Source organism: Paramormyrops kingsleyae, chromosome 8, assembly GCF_048594095.1.
Source record: "Paramormyrops kingsleyae isolate MSU_618 chromosome 8, PKINGS_0.4, whole genome shotgun sequence".
NCBI classification, from domain to species: domain Eukaryota; kingdom Metazoa; phylum Chordata; class Actinopteri; order Osteoglossiformes; family Mormyridae; genus Paramormyrops; species Paramormyrops kingsleyae.
Window position 1 is genome coordinate 3070395 of NC_132804.1, and position 14792 is coordinate 3085186.

Sequence of the window (14792 nt, forward strand, 5' to 3'; positions counted from 1 at the left end):
CCCGCGAGCCTGACCACAGCAAACCGCGCCTGGCTTGGAGCCCCCCCCTCGGGAGCCAGGAAGCAGCGGCAGCCAGCGAGTGAGCATCAGCGGGCGGCTTCCCGGCAGGGGGCCTCTTACACAATGGGCCCTCAGCATGCTGCAGTGGCCTCTATCTGTGTCCCCCCCCCTTTCCTTAACTGAAGTGATCAGACCGGGGGCGGTGGTGGGGGGGGAATCGCAGAACATCCTGCGTGAAACCGCATCCTGAGCAAGCATCACCAAGTCTCACTGTAAATAAACACTGCGTCCTCATGGTGCTTCCAGCGGCTGTCATTACCAAGGGCCATCCAAGCTGTGTCCAACAAGAAAACCATGAGGAGGAGCGGGAGGAGGCGCAGGGCGAGGAGCAGGCTGAGGAGGAGTATGAGGAGGAGCGGGAGGAGGAGCAGGGCGAGGAGGAGTATGAGGAGGAGGCGCAGGGCGAGGAGCAGGGCGAGGAGGAGTATGATGAGGAGGAGCAGCAGGAGGAGGAGCAGCAGGAGGAGGAGCAGGGCGAGGAGCAGCAGGGTGAGGAGCAGCAGGGCGAGGAGCAGCAGGAGGAGGAGCAGGGGGAGGAGCAGCAGGGGGAGGAGCAGCAGGGGGAGGAGCAGGCTCAGCCTCCTCTTTCTCGCACTCGGCACAAATTGTTTTTTGTTACTTTTTTAAAACTAAACCAATTGTGTATAAGTGCTTCCATTTTGTAATAATAGCACCAAAATCAGCTCCGAAATAACTCAAACTAAAAAGGATGTTTCTGTAAAGTGAAACTGAAGTATTACACATGTAAGGAAGTTGGAAAAATAAAGTGTGTGACACACCACTGCATAGAATTTTTTAAATAAATAAATGCTTGCAATAATAATAATTTCAGAAGTACTTGCAAAAATACAGCACAAACAGCCTGTTCCACCCAAGAGCGAATCGTGCGGCTGCGACTGACTACATATGGCATGAAGAGAAAGCATGAAGCCAGTGGTGTTTCTGAGGCTGAAAAGAGGAGAACGGCCAGACTCATGGCTGCTCACAGGAAGGACAAGTGCAAATGTAACATCTCAGTACAAAAATGGTGCGTAGAAAGGCTCCTCTGAACTCATCTGCCTTGAAGACCAAAGTGGGTCCTACTTGGTTCCCTCCTCCTCCAGCCCGTGCAGACTCCCTCTTCTACCTCCTCAAACCTGTATAGGCTAGCCCCTCCTCCTCTTACAGGCTGTGTGGGCTGCCTTCTCTACCAGCTCCAGCTGTGTGGGCTCCTCTTTCCTTGGCCTGTGTGGGCTCTGATCTCCTCCTCTGGCCTGCACAGGTTCCCACCTCCTCCTCCTTCCCTGGCCTGCATGGGCTCCTTCTGCTGCTCCCCCTCCTCCACTGGCCTGCACGGGCTCCCTCCTCCTGCTCCTCCTCTGACCCACATGGGCTCCCTCCCTCCCTCCTCCTTCCCGACCCACGTGGGCTCACTCCTCCTCTTGATTCTCCTCCCCTGACCTGTGTGGGCTCCCTCCTCTTCCTCCTCCAACCACAAGCCAGAGGCAAATGCCCTGCTCGCTTTTGCAATGGCTTCCCGACGTTGATGGACATGTGTTAATCATTCCGGTCTTCCTTGTATGCATTTCTGTCTCCCTGTCTCCCTGTTTTGTATTCCACACAAATGTGGCACGGCATTTGTCCCTGCCAGGGTGTCTTCACTGGCTAGGGAATTAATCGAGGGCACTCACTGAAGGTAATTAGCGACTTTCCAATCAGTTTAAGTATTACGAAACATTGTGGCCTGTTTATGCCCTCAGGAGTCGGATAATGGTGTCCAAATTATGTATTTTAACTCCATGGTGGATCTACATGTGACACTATGGTTGTCGCATCAGATCCTAGACTGAAGGATGGGCTACTTATTTTATTACAAACAAATCTGAAGGAAGCTAATTATTTAAATAAACAAGGACAGACACTTCCTACGATTCCACTGTGAACTTTAATAAATCAAACAAATCCCAGTGCAACCACCCCGATGTCACAAAACATTACACATAAATCACCCACACTCTGCCATGTATAATTATCCTGTAGTAAGCGGTGATTTCAATTCCCTGAGGGAGATGACAGAATATGGATGCCGCATCTTTTTCCTGGGGCTGGCTCCTGATTGGACGCCACAGCCATGTGACAGGTTACATCACTAACGCACATCCTGATGCCTCACCTACACGAGAACTGCAGTGGACATTCACTCACACCTGAGTGAGAGCAGAGTGGCAAACTTATTTAACAAATTCTCATTCATTTGGTCACTGTTACCCACAGCTAAACCTCATATGCAAACAAATTTGCACAAAAAAAAACGTCTGTTTAAAAACTGTTTCTGTTTAAAATTTGTTTTGCAGCCACTAAACAAACATTATTCAGCTAAAAGAGTTCACTGGTTAACACCAAAAATATGCTTCACAGTCTGAGGGCACATCCAAAACTGTATACTTACACAGTAGGTACTGAATTTCGCCAGAAGCCTACTACTTGAGTGTTAATATAGTATGTGGTGTAACTGTATGCATGCATTCGGACACACCATGCTAGCTTGCATATTACCTCACCTGGATGTTTTCCAATGACATAGCTTGACCCGCAAAACTCAATTATAATAAAAAAAAACATATTCAAGTCAACTAATGTCATTGTTTTCTGATTAAATTTGTACAGAGATGGAACTTACCCCCTGCACGCTGACAAAAATTTCTGAGCAAGTGACTTTCTTGTCTGTGGCTGCAGCTCCTGTGGCCTTGTGGGACAGCAGAGTGTCCATCCGTAACACACTTCGGGATTTCACAGAAGGTAGTATATCATCCGGGTACGGCTCGCCTACTGTGTCATCCAAATCGGGGATTCAGATATAATGTTCATATCGCATACTATATTTAGCCCTACTGCACAGCAAACAAGTATGCAATTTTGGATGCAGCCTAAGTCTTTCCCCATTCATCTGTTTAGCATCGTCTGCATAAGTTGAACGGTGTTTTGAACATGCACGCTTGGAACAAAACGCCCAGTAGCTATTCAATAATCTTGCCGATCCTGACAAAGGACCGCACAGCAATGGAATTTACCGGAGCTCACGTGTGGCTGCTTTTAATGCATATTAGCTTCTGGTTTCCTGGTCATAAAAGGAGGGGGGGGGGGGGGTCACTTCTTGCCCAAGGAGAAACAACGCAGCGCTACTTAAAAGCAGACGTCTCTCTCGAAAGATGCACCTCCCCCCTGCCCCGAGGAGCCTAATCTGGGATCTTGAGAGTCTGCAAACAAGCTCAAGCGTCCCCAGGGTCTTCCTGTTAAATCATCTCTTCCGTCCGAGCCTATTTGCGCCTCTCGCGGTGCAAAAGCATTCTCCGTCCGCCGCCACATTACGGCACTTTTCTGCGCGAGTTGACTGATAGCAGATAATTGCACAATTAAAGCGATTTTCTTCCCCTATCTGTCGGGTGGGATCTAATCAGCCTCACAGATGCTGCTGGGGCATCAACCCCCTCCCCACCCCCTCCAAACCACCCACCCTCAGCAGCCAAAACCCAGCCGGGGCCAGGGGGCTGAGCCGTTTATTAAATTATCAAGCAGGACACAGTTCCAGTTTCATCAGTAAACATGGGACACCAAAGATCACAAGGCCAAGCTAACCTAGCAGACGATGCCACAGGAGGGAGGGATTAAGAGAGTAGGGGTCCTTTTATTGTCCATACTAATAAAGAAAAAACATCAAGCACCGACTGGGCCGGACTAGAAGAGAGAAATGTGCTCATTAATGTATAATATGCCATGGAAATAATTAACAGATAAGCCGACCACAACAGCAAAGCTACCAAACAATCAGACATTGCAAATAAAAGTTTAAATGTACAGTTACCTAATAAGCTTGACTTTAATGCATCTGCTGGTGCACATATTTCAAATACTAAACCTACTTAGGACCTTCAGGGACAAATAACTTTCATCCCTAGCAGAAAGGGTGGGTCCCTCTCCGGAAGACGGTGGAGTCGGTGAGAGCAGTACATCTTCCTCTGATGTGATTTAACCGCGCACATTCTCAAAGGTCTCCGCGGCACCATTAGTTTAAGAGCCTCCCGCGATCGATCGCCGTGTACTCGGAACCCTGTGCCTGCCACTCGCACCAGGAACGGCCAGACAGAAAAGCTGATCACCGCTTTGCTGTCCAACCAAGAGGGTCCAGTCAGAAAGGTGAGCTTTAGAAGGGCCAACTCAATCGCCATTTTATTTACCGCCAGAAAGAGAACGCACACAACGAGTGGCCGTGAGGCCCTCGGGCCGAATGGTAAACTGACAGTCGAACCAGGCTGGCATCCATAGAGGCGCCTTAAAACCTGCCAGGGAAAAACCGCAGATCAAGAGTCATGGCGTCCACGAGGATTGTGAACAGTTAGCGACATGCTTCCTATGGTCTCATTTATGGTCCCCCCCCCCCGGAATCAGAGTCAGTGCTATGCCGGCTGAATACCCGTCACCTACAGCGGAATTCATTAAACCGCTGTTAATGTCCTCCACTTCTAACGCAATTCTTATAATTGAAATTTAATTCTGCAACAATATTTGGAAGTGTTTTAATTGACGTTTGTTGTAATTAATTGCAGGAACATGCAGGCCTTCACAGGGGTGTGGGGTGCAAAAAAAACAATGTGACACAGAGATTGGACGGGCGCAGGCGGCGAAGGGCCAGCTGGGAGCGTTTCATCATCATCGCTCCCCCCCCCCCCGCTGACGGCGAGCTCCTCCTCTCAGTCAGAGATTTAATTGCACACAGATTCCATTACTCTGGCACAAAAGGCACGTTTGCCTCTGATCAGGACCAAGGGGCAGGCGCCGTGTCCCCGGCAAGCGAACTACAGGGCGGGAAAGGGGTTCGGCCTGCAGGATGTGGATGCGTCCTGGTCCTTTCGAGTAGTGAGGAGCAGCGAAGTGGCTCAGCTCGCCGAGACGGACCTCCGCAGGCGTTTTCTTACTGGAAATGTCTTGCTTGCTTCTGCACGTTACATTTCCTAACTGCAACTCCAAGATTAATTTGCCCCATAGAATAACTAAAAGACATAAACCGCCATATGTAGGTCCGTTGAGTGCATGCAGCCTGCTTTTGTGTTTTACAGCGGTCCCCTGGTACCAGATCCAGGGCGGACGGGCTGATACACCCACAGAAAAGTACTCAGCTAGTCCCACACAGACCAGCTGGGAAGTTCTGAGAATTTTTTTTATTTAAATATGGAAGCAAACACCTGAGTTAAATTTCTCAAAGGGGGTTAAAAAACTAATAAATCATCTGAATAACCAATTTTTATTGCTTTAAAAATAATGTGCTGAATATGCAACCACAGGTTCACAGCCTTAAGGGTGAGGCTGTTTGCACCCTTCATTGATGCTGAATTTGGTTTTTACATATTAAACTAAAATTTTTTTTTAAAGGAATTAGGGAAAAATACAGTATAATACAAGAATCATTTGTAAAATTAGATTGGGGAAAATAAATTTAAGAAATTTTTCAGATTTTATTGATATTTTTAGATTTTATTTGGAAAATTGATAAACTACAAAAAATACACACCAGTGAGGTCTAGACTGAAGCAAGCAACCGTTATCGCTGCCTTCGGTTGACTGCCCAATTAGAGCCTCAAAACTCATCTTTCCAGGAAACCATCCAAAGTGTATGATGAGGATGAGGGCGAGAGCTTACCGTGTTCAGCTGTGTGAGCAAGATGGACATCTCATCCATTCAGGGGACATTCAACGGCAAGCCATCAACAGGTCACAGATGCCGTTTTACCTTAAATGCAAAAAAAAAAAAGAAAAAGTCAGGGCACAACATAACCGTCTTAAACAGGAAGTGACACCATTTGACAAAAGGTGGGGAAAGTACCTCGAGTTTATTTAGCCCACATAAACAGGAATAAGAAAACACAGAAAAGAAAACGTGACCGGCACAAACATCAGGGATTTAGCTCGAATTATGACACATACCTTCCCATTCACTGGGGGCCCTGTATGTTTTCAGCAGCCAGTCATCTCTTTTTATAGTATGAACTTTCAGTCTGAGTAATATTTCTGAAGAATCTTATTAGCACAAATCATATTCGTCTGCAAATTCGCAAATTTGGAGGGGGTGGGTGTAATTGAGAAGGGCCCCGCACCGAAAACAGCCCCTTTCGGCACAGAATCACCAGAAACATCACCGCGACTTAATCAATGATCAGTCTACTATTTATAAGTCATGGTGCTGTATATGATGATTATTACCATATATAGCAATGGTATATATTAATTAATTATGCAATATACATCATTCTTTTATGAGTATCCTCTTCATCATAAAGATGATGAACAGCCTTAGTTCACTCCTCCAGCGCACCATTGCCAGTAGAGACGGCTACAGCTGTGAACCAAGCGAATCCTTGTCTGTAACGTCGCCGGATTCTAGGGATGTCATTACATAACGTCACTAATCAGTAGAGTGGGTGAGAAAGGACAGTGTTTCCGCTTTGATTTAATAATGAAAAGCACAAAAAAAAAAAAAAAAAGAAGTTACTAGGCAACACGCAACTGGCAACCGCACGACGTACTGCGAGGTCACCATTAGTTCATTATACGACTATTTTAATGAATGTTGTGTTACCTTGACGACTGAGGCCGCTCACTACTGGATGCCTGGAGACCCACGCGGATGTTAATAGGTTTACGAGGACAGCTCAGAGATTTATGCTGTGTATAAAAACAGGCTGGGAGTGCCCATTCCTGGCTCAATAAACAAACAACTTATTATCGTCATCATTAACATGAACAACACAAAGGCTGTCATCATATTAATAATTATTAAAGCTGTGCTCTAATGAATAACAGAGGCACCGGCTGGAAAGGCAGGGAAGGTGCCCTGTTGGGCTGGCATCTCCTGGGCCCAGACCTGTAAACCTTACCTGCATCAGCAGCCCGATGAGCAGACAGAGCTGAGAGATGAGGATGCAGAGGTTGCTTCACTTGGTGTTACTATGCAAAGACTGTAGCTATACAGGGTTCACATGTACCACATCCCCGCCAGGGGGGGGGAGGGGGGTGCGGCACAGCCACACTTTACTTCCTTGCCAGATGCGCAAGCCTCAGAATGCTGCCCTCCCCGGCTGATCCAGCCAATCGGGTGAGGCCGAGAGCACCCACAGTCACAGGACCAAACGTGCGACCTCAGCTTTCAGCGTTGGAGCCCGACCAGACACAACAAGCCACGATGCGCCGGCTCACGCACACGGAATTCCCGCGAACGCTATTAGCAGTTCGCCTTCTGCTGTCAGACTCCGATAAGACCCCCCTTGCTTGCCCACCCGCCCACCATTAATCAACAACAGAGGTAAAAGATTTTGATCCCAACGGCAGTTTTATTTACCGATGGCCCGACGCTGCCCTCAGCAGCCACCAGCCAGGCAAATAAAGCACTGTGTTAGCGATTAGCGCAGACAGGGGTACACAGCGTGGATGCAGCTCCAATAAACGCTCCCTGGGACACCCCCAGCGCCGCCCACGCCGCCTGGGAAAGGTGTCCCGCTCCTTTAATTCGCCACCATGTGGTTTCAATCCTCTCTCGCCAAATTAGAGTCCCTGTCAGTCTGGCAAGATGCCGGCAGCCAGGCCTCTCGCACTACTAGCTTAATTGCCTCTTGTTTGTGAATTAAAGGCTCAACGTGATTTTGACAGAAGCGCAGGTTGTTCTGGAACAATCTTATTTTACTGCAGCAATTACGGCTCGGCATTCGTTTCAAAGCGCGCGGGCGCGTGCTCTAGCTAGGACGACATGCCCCATGTAAACGCTCATCCTCATTTCCTACCTCGCCTTCCTCGGCACGGTGGGAAAACGTCAACCAAGAGCTTCAAGGCTGAACTGTATCGTCCGGGTTTTTACCCAGATAATACAGTTCATTGTCCAGTTTAAGCCAGTTCACAGAAAACTGATGTGCATGTAGCCTTACCTACGCTCTCAAAGCTCAGTACCAGAGCCGACCCGGAAGGACCCGGAATGCATGAACGGAGGATGGAAGCTTTCACAGAAATAACCAGCAGTGCGACTCAGAGAGTCACCCCAACACCTGGCACCTCAACACCCCCTCCCACACACCCTCACCTACGCTCTAGAGCAGGGGTGGTGCCAGAACCGGGCCAGAAGGATGGACTCTGGAGAATTACAGGAAGCATGCTTTTCTGGAGTGAACGTCCACTTGACCCCACGGATGCTAAAGGCATGTCGGTGGGGGAGGCGGCAGCAATGATTTAAACTCCTCGCTAGACGGGCCGACAAGGTTGGGGGGTCGGCGAAGACATTAACAGGTCAGTGCGCGGCCCACTTGGGAACAATTGCGCCCGGTCGCGGCTAAGTGGACACTTGATTGAACACGATAGAGGCACGACACACTTCCCACAGATAACAATCCCAGAAGCCATTTAGAATAAAAGCCCCTGTGATTCTGCCTTTATGGGCAAAATTCATCTTCTCTCTCCTTTTAAAGAAGGGGGCAGTCTGAGTGCCGTTCCTCTGCTGAAGGGGGCCCATTCAAATACTTTTCCCATGTTAAATAGGACATTACTCTGGCTGAGAGCCGAACAAGAATAATTGCAAGGTGAGAAAAGAATACTATCTTTTCACTTACAATTTTATTAGGATTATGATAGCTTTTTTGCGGGAGGGGGGTGCAATTATATTAACCAATTCCAGATTAAATTGATTTTCATTTAGACTGTTTTTTGTGCTGAGCTGTGTTCTGTTTGGTACTCAGCTCTGCACATGTTGAGATGGCATTTCCCCAGATACTGTCCAGAGCTGACAGGACACAGGACACCCTTATCGGTGCGGCAGAGTGACTTCATTCACCTCGCGAAAGAGGACCAATGCTCAGGAACTCCTTTCCAGGACAAATGCATGACATTTTCGTCGCAAAGTGGGAGACAGGACGCCCATCCAATCGGCGGCCATATCGGTGCTCAGAAAGCATCAGCATAAGACCATCGCTGCTCTGCTGAATCAGCTACTATGAAAATGACAAACTGTGATTCTGAACTTAAACAGCCGCGAGTCAAAGCTACCTGCAGTTACAAGCTTGACTCTTTCTCCACCTTCACATCAAACGGGCACGCGATGCGGGTCTAGAGCACAGAAATCTGAAGCCAAAACTCACGGAAACCATCGAATGCGTCAATGGCCTCGCGTCTCCGCGATCGCTCTCGGATGGGGCACACCTAATGGGAAACGGAAACCGCAAAATAATAAAAAAAATATATATATATACATAATGATAAATCATTACATCGAATAATTACATCAGCCACACAAAGCCACCTGCCCTCTTTCATTAAGTTTGCTCTCCAGGATTGCAGGATTGAATCTGTTTGTGTCTGTATGTGCATGTGCATGTGTGTGTGCGTGCGTGTAATTTGCATGTTCTCCACATGTCGACGTGGGATTCCCCGGCTTGCATATGCAGGTGCATCAGAGAACAAGCACCTCACTTCAAACAGTGACACCTACCATGCCGCCTGAACTAGTTTAACAGTGTACCACTCGTTTCCTTCTCCGCAGCCGTGCAGATACCAGACAACATGCACAGGGCATCCACGCTACAGGCACCATACACGGGAGGCCATTAGCTCAGAGTTTCCGCTTGCTTCTTATTGATTTACGAACACCTCCGCCCCCGTGGCCGACCCCAAGGGGAACGGGAATCGTCTCCCATTGCCTAGAAAAACCACAGCACACCTCCAACATGGGTCTGCCAGCTGCAAGAGGGGGGTGCCACAGCAGAGTGTGAGAGCTGGTGTGGCAGACAGAAGGGTGAGGAAAAGCGAGAGAGAGAGAGACAGACGGCGGGGGCTGTCTTTCTACAGTGCATTGTCTTTGATGCACGCACACACACAGACAGACACATGCACTCCACAAACACTAAAAATAGAGCACACTTCTTAAGAGGGCAGAAATGCCAGTTCATTACCAGGCCCGGCGGACGGCGCCGGCGCTGTTACTGTGGACGTGCGGCCGCACGGCTCCCGTCCTCATTAACTGGGCCGCTTTCCAATTCATTTAAGGCCCCCGGGACACAGCCTTCACCGAATTTACAGAAATGACAAAACATTAGCAGATTTGCATATGCAAATGAGGCCGAGCAACAGGCGATCCCGCTCAATTGACCTACTGCTTGTCGCGGTACCGGGGCTATTCCCCGGGATGACGCCGTAGCAAGCGAGCGTCATGTGAACGCCATCTGGGTACCCCTTATTTAAAACTGGCAGACTTCCCGTGGCACCCAGCCTGGCGGCGAGCAGGAAGGGAATAAATTGCATCATTTACTTAACATCCACTCGCTGTTGTGCGCGTTAAAAACCCATGACTAAATAATTTGGTTACTCCGGCTGCCAGTTACCGCTGTCAGCCAAATGACACTGTACCCGCCACAAACAGCATGACAGTCAGGCAGCTGATGGGGGGCTTTAAACATCAAGATGGGAGCCACTTTAAACGGAAGGGAAAAAAAAAAAAAAAAACACACAGCGATACACCAAACTGATCCAGGAGCACCGGCCAAAAATCAAGACGGGGCAACCGCGAGTCCGAAAGCTCTTAATTACGGCGCAGCGTAATCAAGTTTATATTAATATCACGCACGGCTACACGGACCTGACAGAGCAAATGATGAAATCTTTGTCTTGGGGAGAAAGAGAGACTTGCAAAGCGGGAAGTTAACAGGATCTGATGAGCGTGATATTCAGCTGCGGTTGTGTAACTGGAAGACAGAGAAATTCGCGTAAACCCCAAACTGGCCAAGTCCGCAACTGGAGCATCAGTGAACCCTCGAACTTTGGGAGGTTCGTGTATGAATAATACCTGGTGTCAGCATGATTGTAATTTATGACAGAAAAAAATAAATGAACAAATCAGTGCTCCAATACAGACCTTCTGACAGACAGAGATCCTTCTGGAAACAGACTGCCAGTGGCATCCATTCCCTTTACTCATTCACAGAAGCACCACAATATAAAAGCTCTCTTATCCTAAAGGTTAAGGAAGGAAAATATCTCCAATTTGGAATAATGGTGTTCAATCAGAAACACTAAAAAAAGCAACCTCATGTGTTTTAAGACTTCATAAAGTTTTAAGAAAAGTCAGAGAATAAGGCTGCAGAGCAGGTAAAAACGACAGAGGGGATGACTGTAACCGCGGCACAGGGAGACTCGACTGACCAGCCGGATATCAGCCAGACTCTGCGTAGATGAGGGACCTGCTGTGTGTCGCTTTGCAGGTTATTCATTACAGATTCATATTTAAATACGTACATGTCACATACGTGGCGGACAGAAGGGGCGTCACTGCTAGGGCAGGCGGCCTTGTAGCTACATTACATAGAAGCATTTGCATACAAAACAAAACACAGATATCATGCTGTCACTGGTCACTTAAAGGGAAACTGTATCAGAAGGACCAAGACAAAGAACAACCAACAAATTAATGGCCTCACACACAAAAGAGCTAGTTTCACTATGACCGTCCCCAAGGTTCCTCCCATTCCCACATCCCTCCAGATGCGGATCCCACACACAAGGCCGGCATGGGAATCATGCACCGGGTGCGAGACCGGGAGCGAGACCGAAGGCGGCCCCTTCGATTCATGGCCGCTTCAGGCAGCTGTGTGCTGGCTTAAGCCACCCACCATATTTTAATACCAATAAATAAAGATGGAGAGATGAACAGGTTGAATTTAAATCTTCCTAAACTAATAATAATTCATGCCCATTTTGCAACAAACAGGGATCTCAAAAAATGCTAAATTATAAAAATGAACGGAAATAAAATAAATTCTAAAAGCTAATGAAACACTTCGACGGTGGAAGCCTGGTAGATTGATTTACTGACTGGCATAATTCAGAATTAATCAGCTGATGCATCACATTAGCCAAAACTGTAGAAGGCTTTTTCAAAACAAAAGTGGCCAGTAAATTAGCAGTCATACTTAATTCGAGACGTTACTTGAACTACAGTCTGCTAACATTGCCATTTCTCTGAAGCGCCATGGCATACACAATCATAATTAGAGCTGCCACGATTACTCAGTTTTTAAAAAGTATCAGTTAAAATACACCCTTACAATTACTCTAAAGTATGGAGGGAGGAGGACAGAATGTAGCTGATCAGGATCCAAAGAGAGAGAGAATCACATTAAAAGTGAATGAAAATGCAGTCTGTAAATACTGCAGAGCAGAACTTAAACAGCATGACAACATAGATACAATGCAGCTACATTACATTTATTTTATTTAGTCCAAAGCAACATGCAACAGAGGCAAATAAAAGGTAGACATCACTGAGCCTGTAATGCACGGTTAGGCGTATATGACTGTAAGCTATGGCACTTTAGCCTCGGAGTCTTTGTCATCACTTTGACTTAAATTATTTAGCTTAATTTGCTTTCTGTGGCTCCTGCACCTTAAGATAATTGCCGCAAAAAAAGGCAGCTGTGTATAAATTTAATTTTGTGAATGTATTGTATTGGTAAATTTCACATATTCCACATACTTGAAATTAGTGCAATTAATATTGCAATAATCATTAAATAAAAAACGTTGGAAATGTACCCAAAATACACTGTGGCCAAATTCAACATAACAATAGAGTTTGCAAATAAGTTGGTGTTGCTGGAAGTGGTGCCAAGAGACAAATGCCGACCAAACAGAAGCTTTTGCTCAATACCGTCTCTATAGAATCCAAAATATTTCCTTGAAACTGAAGGCGAATGCCTTTTCAGAGACCAGTTCATATTTGCTTTTCTCTTCCTTACTCGTTTTTGTAAGATTTCTCACAAACAGGCCACACTGTCTAAGTCCAACAGAAAAGACTGATTATGATTGGCTCGGATGAGACTGATTATGATTGGCTCGGATGAGACTGATTATGATTGGCTCAAAGAGAGAATGCAGAGCACATGTAGAAGCAGCGGCGTTAAACTTTAGACTGATATGCTTGAAATGGACCCATCAAGTTGTTACGTACAGCAGTGTTTTTGAGTAATTTATCGTCTTAATCCAGCTCACCATTGCAGTTCTTGCGACGGGAAAACTGCACGTGCATAACATGCGACGTCGCTATGAACGTGGCACGGCCTGCAGGCCTCAGGGCGGGTTGCACTGCCGCTTTCTCTATGTGCAGCTCTTCCGACGTGTTTAAGCATATTCAACTCCAGAACCTCCGGTCTCCTCCCACAGTTGAAAAACATGCAAATGAAAATTAAGTGTCTAAATTGACCGTAGGGGTGGGTGAGTGACTGAGGGAGTGAGCGAGTGAGTGAGTGAGTAAGCGAGTGGCCAGCGACGGCCTGGCGCCTCCTACCAGGGTTGGTTTCAAATGTAAATAATGTTAACAATTACTTGATTAATCATCAAATTAATGAGCTGATTACTCAATTATTCATATAATTGACAGTGACAGCCCTAAACAGAACATCAACACAGCAGAATGACCAGCTAAATATTAACCCCAGCCATTAACTTTCTGGTGGGAAACTACTGACTGAGTGTAACAGAGGTGGTGGTGAGCTGGGGGCATGTGAGCCGTGAGGATGGAAGACAGCATCCAGGAAGGCCACCACCCAGCCCTACCTGCCCTAAACCACCACGGGCTGACTCCCTGGGGACCTGCCGCTCATTCCAGTTTCAACCTGCTCCCCACTGGCCCATGTGACAGGAAGTGACATACCCGTCCATTCCAGCTCATCCTGACATTATGTTGTGTACACGGCACTCTCCGGTGAGAGGAGTGGGACCAATTATCAACCTGAGCTAGCTCACCAACGATCCTCAAGGAAGTCTGTGCCAGTAAAACTCGGGCTTTCATCTCTGCTGCTCGAACTCCGGGACGAGCTCTCCGATGAAGATGAGTGACTCCCATAATTACAGCTTACCTGTTAACGCACGTCCGCTAAATACATCTCAAAACAAACATGCAGCAGCCAGTAAATTAAGTACTGCCCATTTAATCTGCTCCCTGATCACCGAGTCAGCCGTTATGTGCAAACATCCAACACAGTGTCTATATTTAAATTTGTCAGTTCAACCATTTAACATCTGTTACAATTATAAAAAAAAGAACCAATTTGCCAGGTTGTTAAAATATGTATGCATATTAATTTGTCTGCACCAAGAGTCTACTTATTAAATTATTTCTCATTCTAAATGTTTTAGAAGTATTACAACGATTCACAGAAAGACGCTTTTGTGTAGGTGGCCATGTTAAATCATTATTATTGTTACTACATCTGATTATCTCGTAATATGCACTTTGTTAACGCCAATGAGACACTCCCCTTTTCCCAAAGTTGCCAACCAACACTAACTACCCGGCCTCCGAAATCACAAATCCAGCGGGAGTCAGGGCAAGGAATTCATCTACAAAAGTAAAAATAAATAAGTATGTACAAATAAAAATAAAACGGTGATCAAAGAGGACAACTGCGCTGCCAGCACGGATGACAGGACGACTAGTCTGCGTAAAATTAAAAAAAAGGAAAAGAAAAATCCCAGAGCCAAGAAAGCTACGAGCTGAGCACATGTGCGCGCAGCAGCGAACCGCAAACCAAAAACATTACATAAGGATTAGGAGGCTCGCGGGCCGCCGTGCCATATGGCCGCGAGCACCAGCGTGCCGCGCTCAGCCCGTCAGCGGCATCCGCAGCGCGCGCGCGCCGTCCCCGCCAGATACGCGACGCCGCTGCCAGCAT

At 47.1% G+C, this 14792-nt stretch overlaps 1 protein-coding gene across 6 annotated transcripts in view; it reads right to left on the reverse strand.

Moving 5' to 3' along the window:
• Positions 1-14792, reverse strand: part of foxp1b (forkhead box P1b) — a 146523-nt gene that overhangs the window by 120622 nt on the left and 11109 nt on the right. For all 6 annotated transcript variants that reach the window (XM_023793945.2, XM_023793943.2, XM_023793940.2 and 3 more), the window contains exon 2: positions 5735-5824. The gene's annotated coding sequence lies outside the window, so the exon portion shown is untranslated. The remainder of the gene's footprint in view (positions 1-5734; positions 5825-14792) is intronic.